General features: G+C 30.7%; 1 non-coding gene across 1 annotated transcript; it reads right to left on the reverse strand.

The window, feature by feature from the left end:
- Positions 1-12,197: 12,197 nt before the first annotated feature.
- Positions 12,198-12,270, reverse strand: TRNAT-UGU (transfer RNA threonine (anticodon UGU)). The gene has a single exon. It is a non-coding gene; the product is annotated as a tRNA-Thr (tRNA).
- Positions 12,271-14,490: the final 2,220 nt, after the last annotated feature.

Here is a 14,490-nt window from a genome sequence, read left to right on the forward strand (position 1 = left end):
AATAAATAGTAAAAATATAATGTAAAATTTCGTTTTAAATCCTTAACTAAATATTTTTGTAATAATTTAATATTATGTTTTCCTTTTTATATTATTTATTTAACACTCGATCGTTAATACAAATATTTGTTTAAAGAAATCTCATGGTTCGTACGAGATAACGACGTTTTAGCTTTTAAGAATAGGCGGCATTTTCTTAGATAGATTACGTTAGATTAATTTTTAAATATGCCGCTTAAATATTATTTTTAAATTTCTCTTTGAATTCGTATTCGAATATTATATTTATATCATTATTATTATTTTTTTTTTTTTTTGTAAATGTAATTTATTCAGTAGATGGCGCTATTTTTGGAAATATTTTAAATTTTAAATACTGTATTTTTAAAATTTTAAATTAAATTCGATATTACTTATTTATTTATTTATTTTAGAATTAAATTTTTGTTAATATTCATTAAATTTAACAAACATTTAGTATTGAATATTATATAAAATTATTTATATTATATTCGGAGAGAGTTGGCAGTACTGAAAATAATTGAATTTTAAATTTTGATTTAACGGTTCATTAAAACTTTATTTATTCGAATATATTAAAATTAATTTTTGAATTCTTTTATTTATATACTGTTTTAAAATTCATATATTAATATATAAACTCTGTAATGATTCCGTCTATTATACATTTATAATACATTCGATAGATATCGATTATAATCAGTTTATAAATAAATGTTTATTTAAAATACTAGATTTTAAAGTTGTATTATGTTGCTGAAGAATGATTGACAAAATGTTATTATATTTGGAGGAATTAAGGCGTTAGCCTACCGCTCTGGAGAGTCGGATTTTATCATGGGCGCTCAGTCCTGGATATGTCGGGGCCCCCGTCCCATCGCCGCCTGAAAAATCTATAATAGGTATGCTTAAGAAGGCCCTCTTAGGATAAAAAATAAAAATATACTAATAAATTACTTGAAAATTGCTTAATTACCTTTCGCATTAAAGGTGGAGGCGGCAGATATCTGTTAAATAAATCGACTTGAATGATGTGTAATGTATACCATTAAAACGTTTGTGAATTTCATTCAGAAGAGGATTATTTTCTCGGGCCTACGACACAAAAGGACCCCCAAAGTTTAGGTTTTATATAAAAAATAGTATAAATGAAAGTGATGCAAAATATGTTTATATTATTTTTTATTGATTTTATTTGTGTATTTTGTGGCTTTTTAGTGAAGGGTGCGGTCTCACATTTATGACTAGCCTAGGTCTCATCGCACTTCTCAAGCCATAAAGAATGGTTGAACGTATAGTACACATAAAAAAACACTACTTGATCACTATCAAATAAAAATATTAACATGATAATTTTTCCTTACGATTTTTAATCTATACAGAGTTAAGTTAGGCATCCGTTTCCTAAGAAGCACTGGATTTAAACATATGGTAGCTTTAAGCTACGACGTATAAGAGGCCCATTCTCTATCAAATAATAATGAATTATACATATTAATTCATCTTATTGAAGATGGAGAGAGGCTTTTGATGGCTCGAGGCTGTAACTTATTTAGCCTGGACGTAAGGTAGCTTAAAATATGTTAATAGGAAGAGAATTGTGTCGTAAGCATCACTTAAAATAAGGAAGCGAGATTAAATAATGTTTTATTTACTGTTTTTTTAATAAATTCATCGATATAACAATAAAGATTTTGGCATATTAGCGAAGTTTTAATGACATACTTTTCAGTTTACACGACGTTCTACGCTATTATCTATTGTTATTCTTATAACCGTTTTAGGGTAGATAAAATATTGATAACTCTACTGAACTACACGAGGAATTTGGGCTTGTAGTTAATATATATTTGAATTAAATCCGTATAAAATTAAATGTATAATCAAATGATATTCTCTTGCAATTCGTCGAGCGAAGAAGACTCGGCGGGTACATTAAGCAAGAAGGGTGATGATATAAAAGCATAACATTCAATTACAAATCTCTTATTATTAAAAGAATGAATTAATTTAAAACAGAATTTTCACTTTAATAAATCGAGTAAACAGTTTAAAGTTTATAAAAATATTAAATATCCATTTTTTAAAAAACATTGTATCATACAAATCGCGCTTTAAACTCAAATGGTGTGCTATTATTGATACAAAGCATAGCAAATCTTTTCACATCATCTACCAATAGGAACTTGGTCGTCTATCCTATGTCAATATGTAAGCTTGAATGCAATTCCCATCGGTTGAATAAATTTATCTCGTTTCTATCAACCTCCCTCGAGAATTTTACGCTAATAAGAGATCAAACATACTTCACGTGTATTGGTTATATATATATAAAAAATTAAATTAAATTAAATTTAAAAAATAAAAATACAGTATATATTTTTAAAATCAAATTCTGTAGAGTGTATCGGACCGTGGACAGAGGGGGGAGAGAGGTGTTTTCATTAAAGAAATGCTGTCTTTTGAAGTAAGATTCTTGATTACTTTTGATCTTATCTGGAAAATTTATATCCGAAAACCTTGTTTGAACAGATAAGTAAATGAGTGGATTTAAGTTTTCTTTATTTAATTCATTAAAATGATTAAATGGTAATGGTTGTGAGTAATGGTTCTTAATTGTGTACGAAAGGATCATTTAAGGAAAAGATAAACATGTTATTTTGTTATACATTCCCTCTTTTACGCGCTATTTACTGTCGTAATCGATACTTCTCACTGTAGAAATAAATATACCCGAAGAAAACGTGTGGATACCTAATTGTAAAAGCGTAAATTCTTGTAAAATATTGTAAATTCTTCACACTAGACATAGAATTTTCGCAGTGAAGTGACGAAATTCTGGAAAAAATATTTAACTAACGGAACGTTTAAATTGATTTATTAACTGTATTCAAAATATCTACATCTTGCATAAAAGAACTTAAATTTTGGGGCCTCCCTTTATATTTGGATCAGGATATAGATACCGGGACATAGCGGAAGGCCCCAAAATTTATGGTTTTTTTTTTTATATATATAAAAAACATGATATACGTGGTGAAAATTTTGTTTTATTTGCTTTATTGATTTTATTCATACATTTTGGTGGCTTTTAGAGAAGGATAAGACACTATATTTTCGACTAATCATTGACCAGAGAGGGGGGAGAAGAGAATGAAGATTCTCATGAGAATCTTCTCTTCCTCTTTCTGTTAATAAAGATAAATCATGTATAATTAATTAAATAAATTTTTTTTCAAGCGTTTATTTTAAAAAACACAAATAATATATTATATAGAATATAATTTTAAAATGTCGTAAGAATTTTGAAACAAAATAATGGAAGAAAGGAGTTTAAACGAAAAGGCTGCGCGACGCGACGCGGCTTCGCGTAGCCCTCTCGCTTACGATACATCTATAGCAAAGTGAAGCCGATTTGTAAAATTTCTTTAAAATATTTCAATACTTTTCGATATAAAATATATTAATTTGAAAGAAATATTCGGAAATTGCTTAAATTTTTTTTTTTAAGATATAACTGAATTTTAACGCGTCGCGCCGACACTCGCGACTAGGCGAAAGCGACCGTAACACCATATCCATTGCTTTAAAACGATACCAATATCTTAAGCAATGTTTTATAATTTACTTTTTAGATTTTTATTCTTTATTTTAAAACAATAAAGGGTATAAACTGTCTTTCTGTTTCACAATAAACAGCAATTGGGAAGGATACGCGTCGTGTCGCGTCGCGTCGCGCAGAGCAAACACAATTTAATAAGGAGAGAAAATATAATTAAAATGATAAATTTATTATTTAATAGGAAAATTAATAAATTTGCTTCTTATATTATTAATTAGTAATTTAATTAACGAGTGGATTAACTCTGAAAAATAAAATGAATAAATCCTTTTAATAAATTCATCAAAATAAAGATTAAAGTGAAATTCAATAAACACTTTATTTAAATATTAATGTTTTTCTGAAATTAATTAAAAGGACATAAAATTTAACTTAATTATAAATAATTCTATATTAATCGGCTTAATTACATTTAATTTAAATTAAATCGTTTGTAGTTTTGTTTAATTGTGATAAAACAGAAAACATCTTGACGTAATCAATGACACTTTATCATTTGAGAGGAAAACAACTAATTAATTCATTTAATATTTTTATTATTTACGATCAAGGCCTTACATAAACTTGCTACGGCCCTAAGCCATAATATAAAAGTGGCCCTTATAATAGTAATCAATTTAAAAAAAAAACATGGCGGGGCTCTTAAATAACCTAAACATGCTGTAACTTAGGGCCCCTCATTCTTAGTTGTATCAAAATAAAGGGCCTAGACTTGTTATAGCTTATGGCCGCGAGTCTAAACCTAGCCCGGGCCCTAAAGATGTAGGCCTAGTTGTTTACGTTGTATTTATGACAAGAGAAATTGATATGTACGCCATTTTGAGTCTCATAACGTTTAAGATATTTTGAGTAGAAACTCTTACGAAGGACCAATTACAGGAGGATGCAGATTGCCCCTCAAATATAAAAAAGAGCTCGAAATTTCGTTTATATGTAGAGAAAAACACTTCATTTACAGATTCATCCACACATGGGGGCTTTTGTTTCTATACATTCTACCGCAGATGGAGCCTTTGTAACTATATTCGTCCACAATGGGGCCTTTGTATCAATAAGCTTTTGTATGGAGATGAAATGAGACCAGTACAAAGGCCCCAACTGTGAATGAATCTAGATATAGGATTAGGAGTCACTCATCGTAAGTAACTCTGCAAAACTCCGTGCAGACACCAGACAGTTTATAAATTATAGTAAATAATTTAACGTTACAGATTAGCTATTTTCGATTTTTAAAAAAATTTTTTTACATCTATTAAAAATATTGAAATGGAAAGAAATCAACTTTTTCCTTCATCTTCACCCTCCCCCCGTCACTAGCAGATAAAAGAGGATTTGTTGACATTTGTAGTTCCTCGTCTTACCAAACCTCTAGAGATGTGTTGTCAAGTGTAGAATTTCGTTTTGTTGTTACAGTAAGGAAATCAGAACAAAGATCGGATTGAATTGCATCCTTCCCAAGACTAGAAACGTCAAGAAAAAAGTAAAATAAATCTTTATTGAATAAATTTATAACACTTTCAACTAATTATTATAACCTATTTTTACTACTATTTTTTTCCCTAAGAAAACAACATTAAAAGGTAAAATAATTTTTTTTTCTTACAAATTCTAATGGGTTTCTCTATATAAATTAAATAAAATTTCGTTTTTATGTGGAATGTTTTCATTTTAAAGTTAATTATTAATGTAACGTGGCAGAATCCAGTGACTATTTTAGGGTTTTTTCCTCGGTTTTGATGGGATATGGGCGATCTGCTAAGGTGAGTGCTTCCCGGGGGAATTTTCTATGGGAAACTAGCCCCTATGTAGGTATTGATGTGAAGGAAACTTAGAAAATCCACGTGGTCAGGCAAGAACCCGCGACCAACTAGTGTTCGGCGGTTTTATCCACCTTTTGCTTAAGATCTTACATTTTTAAGAGCCTTAGATAGCATAAATATATACTAATTACTATCCAGTACTGGTAATTTAATACTAGATAAGTCCTAGAAATTGTACAGATCCCGTGATGTGTAGTTTACATAATGCAAACGTATAAAAGTTCACATTTTCAACTTAAAACCGATCAGGTAAGCGACTATTCGAATAAACTTTTTGCATTTTTAGCACCTCTACTGTTTATTTTTCCTGATCTTGCCTTTTTTCGTGTATTCATTTCTTTATATTAATGCGTTTTTTAAGTCGATGATTCATTCGGACACCTTGTAAAACAATCTGTGTCTTATTTGTTAAGACAAATTGCCTCTGAGAGCGGTGAGGCTAACCCCAAATGGGAACAGAATTTGTGACTTCTTAGTGGAAAGCAAACACTCTTTCATACAACCACCCTTGGCTACTTATAAATAATGATGTTTAATGTACTTTATTTTTTAAAAATCGTCACTTTTTGACTGAATTTTCATATTTTATTTATATTTTCTACTGGTGATGTTGCAGAAGAGTCTTGAAAATGAATGAAAAATACATAAATTACCGGTATACAATCTTCCTCTTTATTAAATTATTTACTTAATTTTCATTTTATTTTTGTAATATTTTATTTAAAACTATAATTTTTAATTACATTTATAACATTTATACTTCTTATTATGTGAATCCTGGCTGCCGACGAACCCCGGAAACTTTCATGGGGTAGTTTGTGTATAAATATATATAATATAAAATAAATATATAACGAAGCCAGACATATAAATATGTCTGGCTCCATTTAACAACACCCACAGGGGGTATAAAAGAGGTAAGCTCTTCTCTTAGTGGGGGCTACAATAATTAGTTATCTAAGGCTCCTAAAAATGTAAGATCTTAGGCAAAAGATAGATAAAACCGCCGAACACTGTAGTTGGTCGCGAGTTCTCGCCGGATCAACTGGCTGGCCACACGAATTTTCCTAGTTTTCTTCATGTCAATACCTACATAGGGGCTAATTTCCCATAGAAAATTCCCCGGAAAGCACCCACTTTAGCAGATCGCCCATGCGTTGCCGTATCCCCCATCAAAACCAAAGCAAAGAACCCTAAAATTGTCACTGGATTCTGCCATGTTACATTAATAATTAACTTTAAAATCAAAATATTCCACATAACGAAATTTCATCCAATGAAACGACACACGTGTCAGGGACTACAACACAGTCCTGTGCATCGTTCATGTTTATATTATTTCTATTTTTGGTTTATTTGTGAGTCGAAGGGGTTCTTCCAACGGGACAATGGGCCCCAGGGCCGCCGATAAAGTGAAAATCTCAAAGAGGGCCCTGAAAGAGGCCCAGCTACAAAAGGGGTCTGCAGGGTGGAACCGGAATCCGTATCTTAATCCGGATGTAATCGACCAACTGCGGGTTCAGCGCAGGGCGCCGGATACGCCCAACTTGTCCCGGGGAACCCCCCGCCGAGCAAAGGGCTCGGATGCCTGTTGTATTATATAGATTGCAGGCAAGCAACAAGCATAAAGTTATCCATTGTTGACCTTTGGCATTTATTAACAATTTTTCACGTTTATTATTTCTTAAAAACGTATCGTTTCTTTCTTAAAATAGCTTACAAAGGTACAATCTGGGACAGAGTTTACACCAATTTTTTGAGTCTCTCCTATATCAATGGCGGTCACGTAACATTGTACTTTTATTCTTATATATAACGTCGTTCCATACGTCATCTATTAACATTCCACTATTGAAATTAATTAATTTTTAATCGCTGTATGTTTTGTAAATATCCGTAGATACGCATCATATATTCTTCCAATTTCTCCAATATAATGAACTTTACTTGCACGTGTACACGACATTCTGTATACTACACTCGAGTTTTTAAATTTATTTTGTTTAGTACAATATATATTCTCTAAATTTGATTAAGTTAGCTGTTAATTCTTTAGAAAACTTTTCAGTATTAATGTAATTGCATCAGTGGCGAATCCAGAAATACCCAAAGAAATTAATATGTACACGACGATTGTATTACGGGTACAGGTATTCAAATGAAGATACAGCAGGGATTTATTAAGCCCCGTATCCCCAATTGGCCTTTGAACCGGATTAGTGAAGTTGAACTTCACTAATCCGGCAAGCTTGAATCAAGGCAGGAGGTGCCGGAGTAGCGAATTTTCCCAACCAGTAGAGTAAAAAACGGTTACAAGTATCATCTGTATAACATTAAGCTATGGCGGATGCAAACAATATCAGGCTCTGGTGGTGTAATTTCCGCAGTTTGCCAATTTACGGATAATTATCCATGTATACGTGCGAGTTATATACTGTAAATGTGTAATATATAGAAAGATTTTCGTACATAGATACTGTACAAAATACCTTCCTATCTACATATATAGAAAATCCAAAAATTTAAATTTTACTTAATATAAAAATTGGATTGACTTTTTAAAAAATATTTTACATTAAAAAAAAATATTTAGGTTACAAAAGTTAGGAGTATATTTTGCGGAAGTGAAGCCATTTTATTCGACGTGCTGCCATCTTACGGTATGAAAACATACTATTTTTTAAAACAATTATTTAAAAAAATTAATTTAATACAAAACATTTAGAGTTTAGAAAATGTCCATTTTCATTTATTAAAATTTTAAAATATATATTTGAATATTCCTCTGTAATATTCAAAACAAATAATATTAATAAAACTCTAATGATGAATAGCACTTTATTAATATAATACAGTATTTTTAATTATTGTTTCAAGTTATAAGCGTTAAATTTACGAATTTTATAAATGTTATTTTATATTTTTAAATGTATTTTATTTTATATTTTAATTTTATAATATATATTTGATTTAAAAACAAATTATAGCCTCTAAGAACAAAAACAGGTTAGTAATTCCTATCACATAAGTGTTTTAATTAATAATTTGCGTAGAGTATATTATATAAAAATACAAATTAGAGTTGAATTATTCATTCCACGAATCTAAACAAATAGTTAATTTTCAATTGCCTTTCCTAAGGATCCAAGATGAAGAAACCACGATGGATTCCGCCATCTTGGATCCAAGATGGCGGAATCCATCATGTATCTATAGAGACCTCCATCTTGGTTCCTCCATAGAAACTTAGTATTCTATTAGATTGCATTAGATTTAATAGGAACAGCAACTGCCATCTCTGCATGTCTCGTAATTTCCTTTCTTATAGTGAATCTTTGTATGTTTCTTCAGGTGATCCTTTCGTCCGAATTTCTTATTGCAAATGTTACAAGGATAAGGCCGAAGTCCCGTGTGTGTCCTTTTATGACGTATGAGCTCTTCTCTTCTTGTAAATGATTTATTACAATCTTTATGGTCACATCTGTACGGTCTCTCGCCTGAAAATAAACAAGTTGATTAACGGGGGTTTTTTTTAGCGTACTGCTTGTCGTTAAAAATAAAATACTTTTTAAGTGTTTAAAGTGACGTCGATGCAATGCTTCGTTTCGTTTTTGCATAATAGATTTTATAAATGCAATGTCATCGAAACTTTCTATCGTAACTATTACAAAATTTGTCGATTTGTATTAGAGTGTAGCTTGAAGAAACACGAAAACATGTGATGCTTCTATGTTAATTCATGTTCGAAGAGAGGTTTAACTTACTAGCCCTTGGCATCAGAAGAATGGAACGGATTTTATGCAAATTATGCTTATAGTATGACAATATTTATATTATATAATATTATACTTAGAAAAATTTAATTTGCAAATTGATTTATATCAGAATAATAATACACAGATGTACTGTACATGTATATGTTCTACTTGTATTTATTACTCTTCTTCAGCCATTTTTCTTTCATTTTTATTGATTGAATTGCGTTTTAGTAATATAAAGAAGGTAGAAAAAATAATTATTATTTTTATTATATGTAAATAAGATGATTTTGTATAATTACTTATAGAATAATTTAGTAATATTTATAACAATTACTAATAAACTATATTGAATTGAAATTGTAATGAGTATGTGAATAAAATTTTTATTATTGTAATGTTAAATAATGAAAAAATATTTTTATTATTAAAATAAGCTTCATCCGTGACACAAAATTATTATACGACATCAAGTGAAACGTAAAAATTGCTGACATTTAAGTTACTATTTCAAAATCCAGCAACGAGTTGCGTAACTTTCCCCGCTGTTAAAAAATAACTTTTACAGTATATTTTTAATTATAATAAATAAAATCTCGTGTAGCGCCATCTGTTATGAAATTTTGTTATAAAAATCTATTTATATTTTTAATTATTATAAAATGGCAAAACACTTAGTTTTGAGGGTATTAATGAGTTTCATAAAAAATTGTAAATGCTAATAACATCATTATGTCTAAACCCCTATCGAGATATGACACACTACGAGTTTTAATTACCAAAATTTAATAGCATTAATGTTCCTTATGCACGAGCTACCATGCCAAATTTCGTTTCTACATCATTACCCCCATCCTGAGATATTAAATGAAATAGATGCCAACACACATACACAGAGATGTCAAGGGTATCTTCCGGGAGGACTTTCTACGAGAAATTAGCCTTTATTTAGGTATCACTCAAGTGAAGAGAATCGGAAAAACTACGAGAATGAGGAAGCATGACTAGGCCTGGAACACCAAAAATGACTAAAGTAGACTCAGATAAAACTTAAAACACAACGGAAAACTATCATGCTTAATCCTTTTCCTTAATCAGACAAGCAAAAGTTTCGAGGAAAGATAGGCATAACTCATCGGGTATAATCCTTTAACAGTTATCTTCACGTATCAGTACAGTACATACTGTATGACAGATATATTAGATATTATATAAGCTATAACATATAAGAGGCCCTTTCCCTCCACCAAATAATGATACACGTATAAATGTCAGGCTCTAAGCTATACACTCATAACGCAAAACTCTATGCTGCTTCTTGTTTAGGTTTTGTCCGGCCTTGTGTATATTTACAGTATATAAATTTTGTTTAATGAACAGTTAGAAATGAACCTAATTCATTGCAAAATAGACAAGTTAATGTTACTAATTGTAATTAATTTGGGTAGCCTCTTTTCTGCAATAAATTTTTATTCCTATGAAGTATCCTCAATTCTAATTGTGGTAAATAATATAGGCCTAATAATATCAGGCTCAGACCCGGTTCCAAACACGGAGGAGGCACCAAAATTTAGTCTTTTATTAAAAACAATGCTTGGAAACATTTATTTATGGTTGGCCCGGTCCTTAATTCACCTTTCTTACACACACACATACACACATATATAAATCTAAATTGAAAGTATTTACATACCTGTATGAATCCTGAAGTGCCCTTTCAATTGCCCTTTGTTGTAGAAGCTTTTATTACAGAAATAACAGACATAACGTTTCACTTTAAAGTTAACGGGAATACTTTTTAGCCAACGATAAGATTCTTTTAAATTTGTACGAGATTGTAGCTTAGTTCTGTGATCATCCCACGGGCGAAATGGCTTGTAAGCAGTTGCCATTTTTTGAATCTACTACAGTTATTACACCAAAGAATCTTCTATATATATATACACACAAACACTGTATACAGATCTATCTATATACGAGTATGTGTGTACTGTCGATATATACTGACAATGAGGCAATCAAGGTTTGTAAATTTGTACTTGTCAAATCCTGGTGTGTATCTCCTTGGGTGGTTTTTCTTTATCACAGATTTGTTCACTCAGGTGTTTAGGGTTTAGTCTGAAATTTGCTGTTCCACCCACGAATAAACGGTTTGCGGAGGAATGAAGCCATTTATATTATTATATTTAAAAATGCAATACCAAAAAGAAAAGAAATCCTGAAAAAAATGGCCGCTGTTTAGCTGTGGTCGTTATTTGAGGTTCAATTGTAGAGGTTTATAATTTTGATCAAGCCATTAAATGTCACTATTTTTTTTAAAGAAAAAAAACAAATTTTGTATATTATTTTTAAAAGAATTCAATTTTGTAACGTATAATACACCATTTACTGTAAAGAAAATTTATGATGATTTCTCCAACCTTGGGTGTTCACCTCTTTGACAAACCTAACAAGGATTGAAGTGTCACTAATTTCATCTGTGATTTATGTCCTTTCTCAGCGGGGATTTTGTAGTTCTGAGGCCAAGATCTTTATCTGTCTGACCCAAAGTTATTAATCTGTATGTTAAATATCTTCTTTGGAAGAAGATAAAGTAATTATAAATCAATATTTTTCAAAAGGTACGGAATATTAATGATTTTCAATATATCAACCCCCCTTTATAAAGTTTTATATCACAGAAAATTAATCATTGCCATTATCCATAAATTATCCATGATAAAATAAATCAATCTATCTGCACTTAAACGTATTTACAAGACAATTTTATTGTATTTAAACTAAATACAATGAAATCGTTAAAAAAAACAACCATTTATCCATTGTTCGTTATTATTAACTTCCTTCAATTTTGGAATTAAAATAACACAGTGGAATAAAAATAAAAGTATTTATTTAACACGGATGCGATATTAAGTAACCATTGAAATATTTTTCTGTAATTTTAAGTGGAAAAATTAAATTAAAAATGGAAGAAGCCACCAATGAGACTCGAACTCACGACCCCTGATTTACAAGACCAGTGCTCTAACCACTGAGCTATGGTGGCACAGCACCACCCGTCTTTAAATTACTTCTAATACCAGCCACGTTAATAAGTTAACGTGTACAAAATCGATATTTCTTTCACTACGATCCATCAATTCGCCTGTGTAAACGTGGCTTACACACTAAGCCAACTTTTGTCTGAACGGTTATATATATATATTATTAATTAATTAGCACTAAGACAAATTAAAAGTAATAGTACTGTAGGGGGTAATAGTACTAGGGGGCCCAACCCTCCCTGTAAAATTTCAGCAATTATCGATAAAGAGCACAGAAGTTATTACGCTATTAAGCTAAAAATAGGGATACGCCGAAATATATGTTTTATAAAAGGTCGCGACCTTTCAAATTTTCGAAACCACCTGAATAAAGTAACGCAACACACGGTGTAGGATTTTCTTTGTGAACTGACCCTTATTTAGACTTTAAAACAAGTGAATAAAACCTGGAAAAATCCGAGCTGCCGGCTCGTTTCACCCGCGATCCAATACCAGTGTTCAGTTAAAAAATATAAAGTTTAATTGTTTTTCTGTACTAGGATTAACAGTAGCTACGTGACGTAGCAAGCATATGTCATGGGCAGGTGTGTTTGTCATATAAATGCAAGATTATACATAAAAATAAAATAATTAAAGCTTTGATAATGACAGTAATCTATTGTTTTCACGTAATTGTTCGTAGTACTGTCACAGTGCCACTACAGCAAACAATCTTCCTGTATACATAATTACTTCATACAAGTATATTTTGTGTTTATTTAATTTACCCAACCAATAGATCGCGGTCTCCAAAACGTGATAAACTCCAATTGATGGAGTACAGTAACTAGGTAAAGCTGGGAAGTGGTTCTTTAACATACGGGACTAATTCATTTAAATAATTTTTAGCTTCATAAGCATTGTTTTATTTATTGAAAATGAATATAAAATAAATATTTTTTTAACAAAAAACGAACAGATTAATTATTCACAGACACGCTTCGACACAATATTTTCACGTCGACTCGTTATATGTTTAAATGAAACATTCCGTGTCAATAATGTATATGTAATACTGATACGTCCTGTTTGTCTGTCTGAATTTAGTGTATAACCGAAAGAAAAAATATAAGAAATTATAACTAGGAAGAACAGATAGTGATGAAGCCAGCAGGACCATTGATTTCGAAGGCACGTCAGGCCCACGTTTGCATCTGAGGATCATCTCATCTGTCTCAAACACTGATTGCTTATCGTGTTTTATAACAGTAGAAACTGTAAATTAACAGAATTACACGTAAAAATAGCAATTTTACGTATATGATATTACATAATCACTAAAAAATTAAAAGTAATTACTATTATAGAGAGAAGAGGGAGGGGAAGAGAAGAGGGAGGGAAAGAGAAGAAAGTGGGGAAGAGAAGAGGGAGAGAGAGATGAGGGAGGGAGAGATGAGGGAAGGAGAGATGAGGGAAAGATGAGGGAGGGAGGGAGAGATGAGGGAGGAAGAGAAAAAGAGGAGAAAGAGAGAACGAGGGGGAGAAGGAGAGAGAAAGAGAAAGGAAGGGGAGAGAAACAGGAGAAAGAGGGAGAGAGAGAGGAAGAGAGAGAAGGAGGGAGTAAGAAGAGAGAGAGAGAGGAGAAAGAGGAGGAAAGAAAAAAAGAAAAAGAGGGGAGGAGAGACATAGTTACCCTTAATAACCACTGTATAACAACTACTAGACTATATGAGAAGATGATAAATTATTATAAATTTAATTTAAGAATCAAATTACTATTTCAGCAACCCAATAGTGCTGTTTTTTTTTTTTCCAAACTTATCACAACAGGAAAAAGAAAAAAACAAACTGTACTATTGGGTTGCTAAAATAATAACTTGATACAAATCCAAACAAGAAGCTAAATAAAGAATTAATTTAAGAAGAAAATTAATAACATATTTAATTATTTTGAATTTTTACAGTTTTTTAAATTCACTTTATAAACTAATAACACATTATATTAGTATACTGTATTATTTTTTTAAATATTATAAGTAGTTAATCTATATTTAAATTTTATGACATTGGATAGATACTACAGCTACTTTATTTTAAACTCATTCGATTAATTAATTAATGATAATGAAGATTAATAAATATAATTAAGAAGTTAACAAATAACACCGATGATAAACCCAGTAGATGGCAGCAACAGTTATGAATAGGTAATAAATGTAATAGGTAATAAGTGGAGAAGTGTT

This window comes from Centruroides vittatus, unplaced genomic scaffold (genome assembly GCF_030686945.1).
Source record: "Centruroides vittatus isolate TY-2023 unplaced genomic scaffold, ASM3068694v2 contig_786, whole genome shotgun sequence".
NCBI classification, from domain to species: Eukaryota; Metazoa; Arthropoda; class Arachnida; order Scorpiones; family Buthidae; genus Centruroides; species Centruroides vittatus.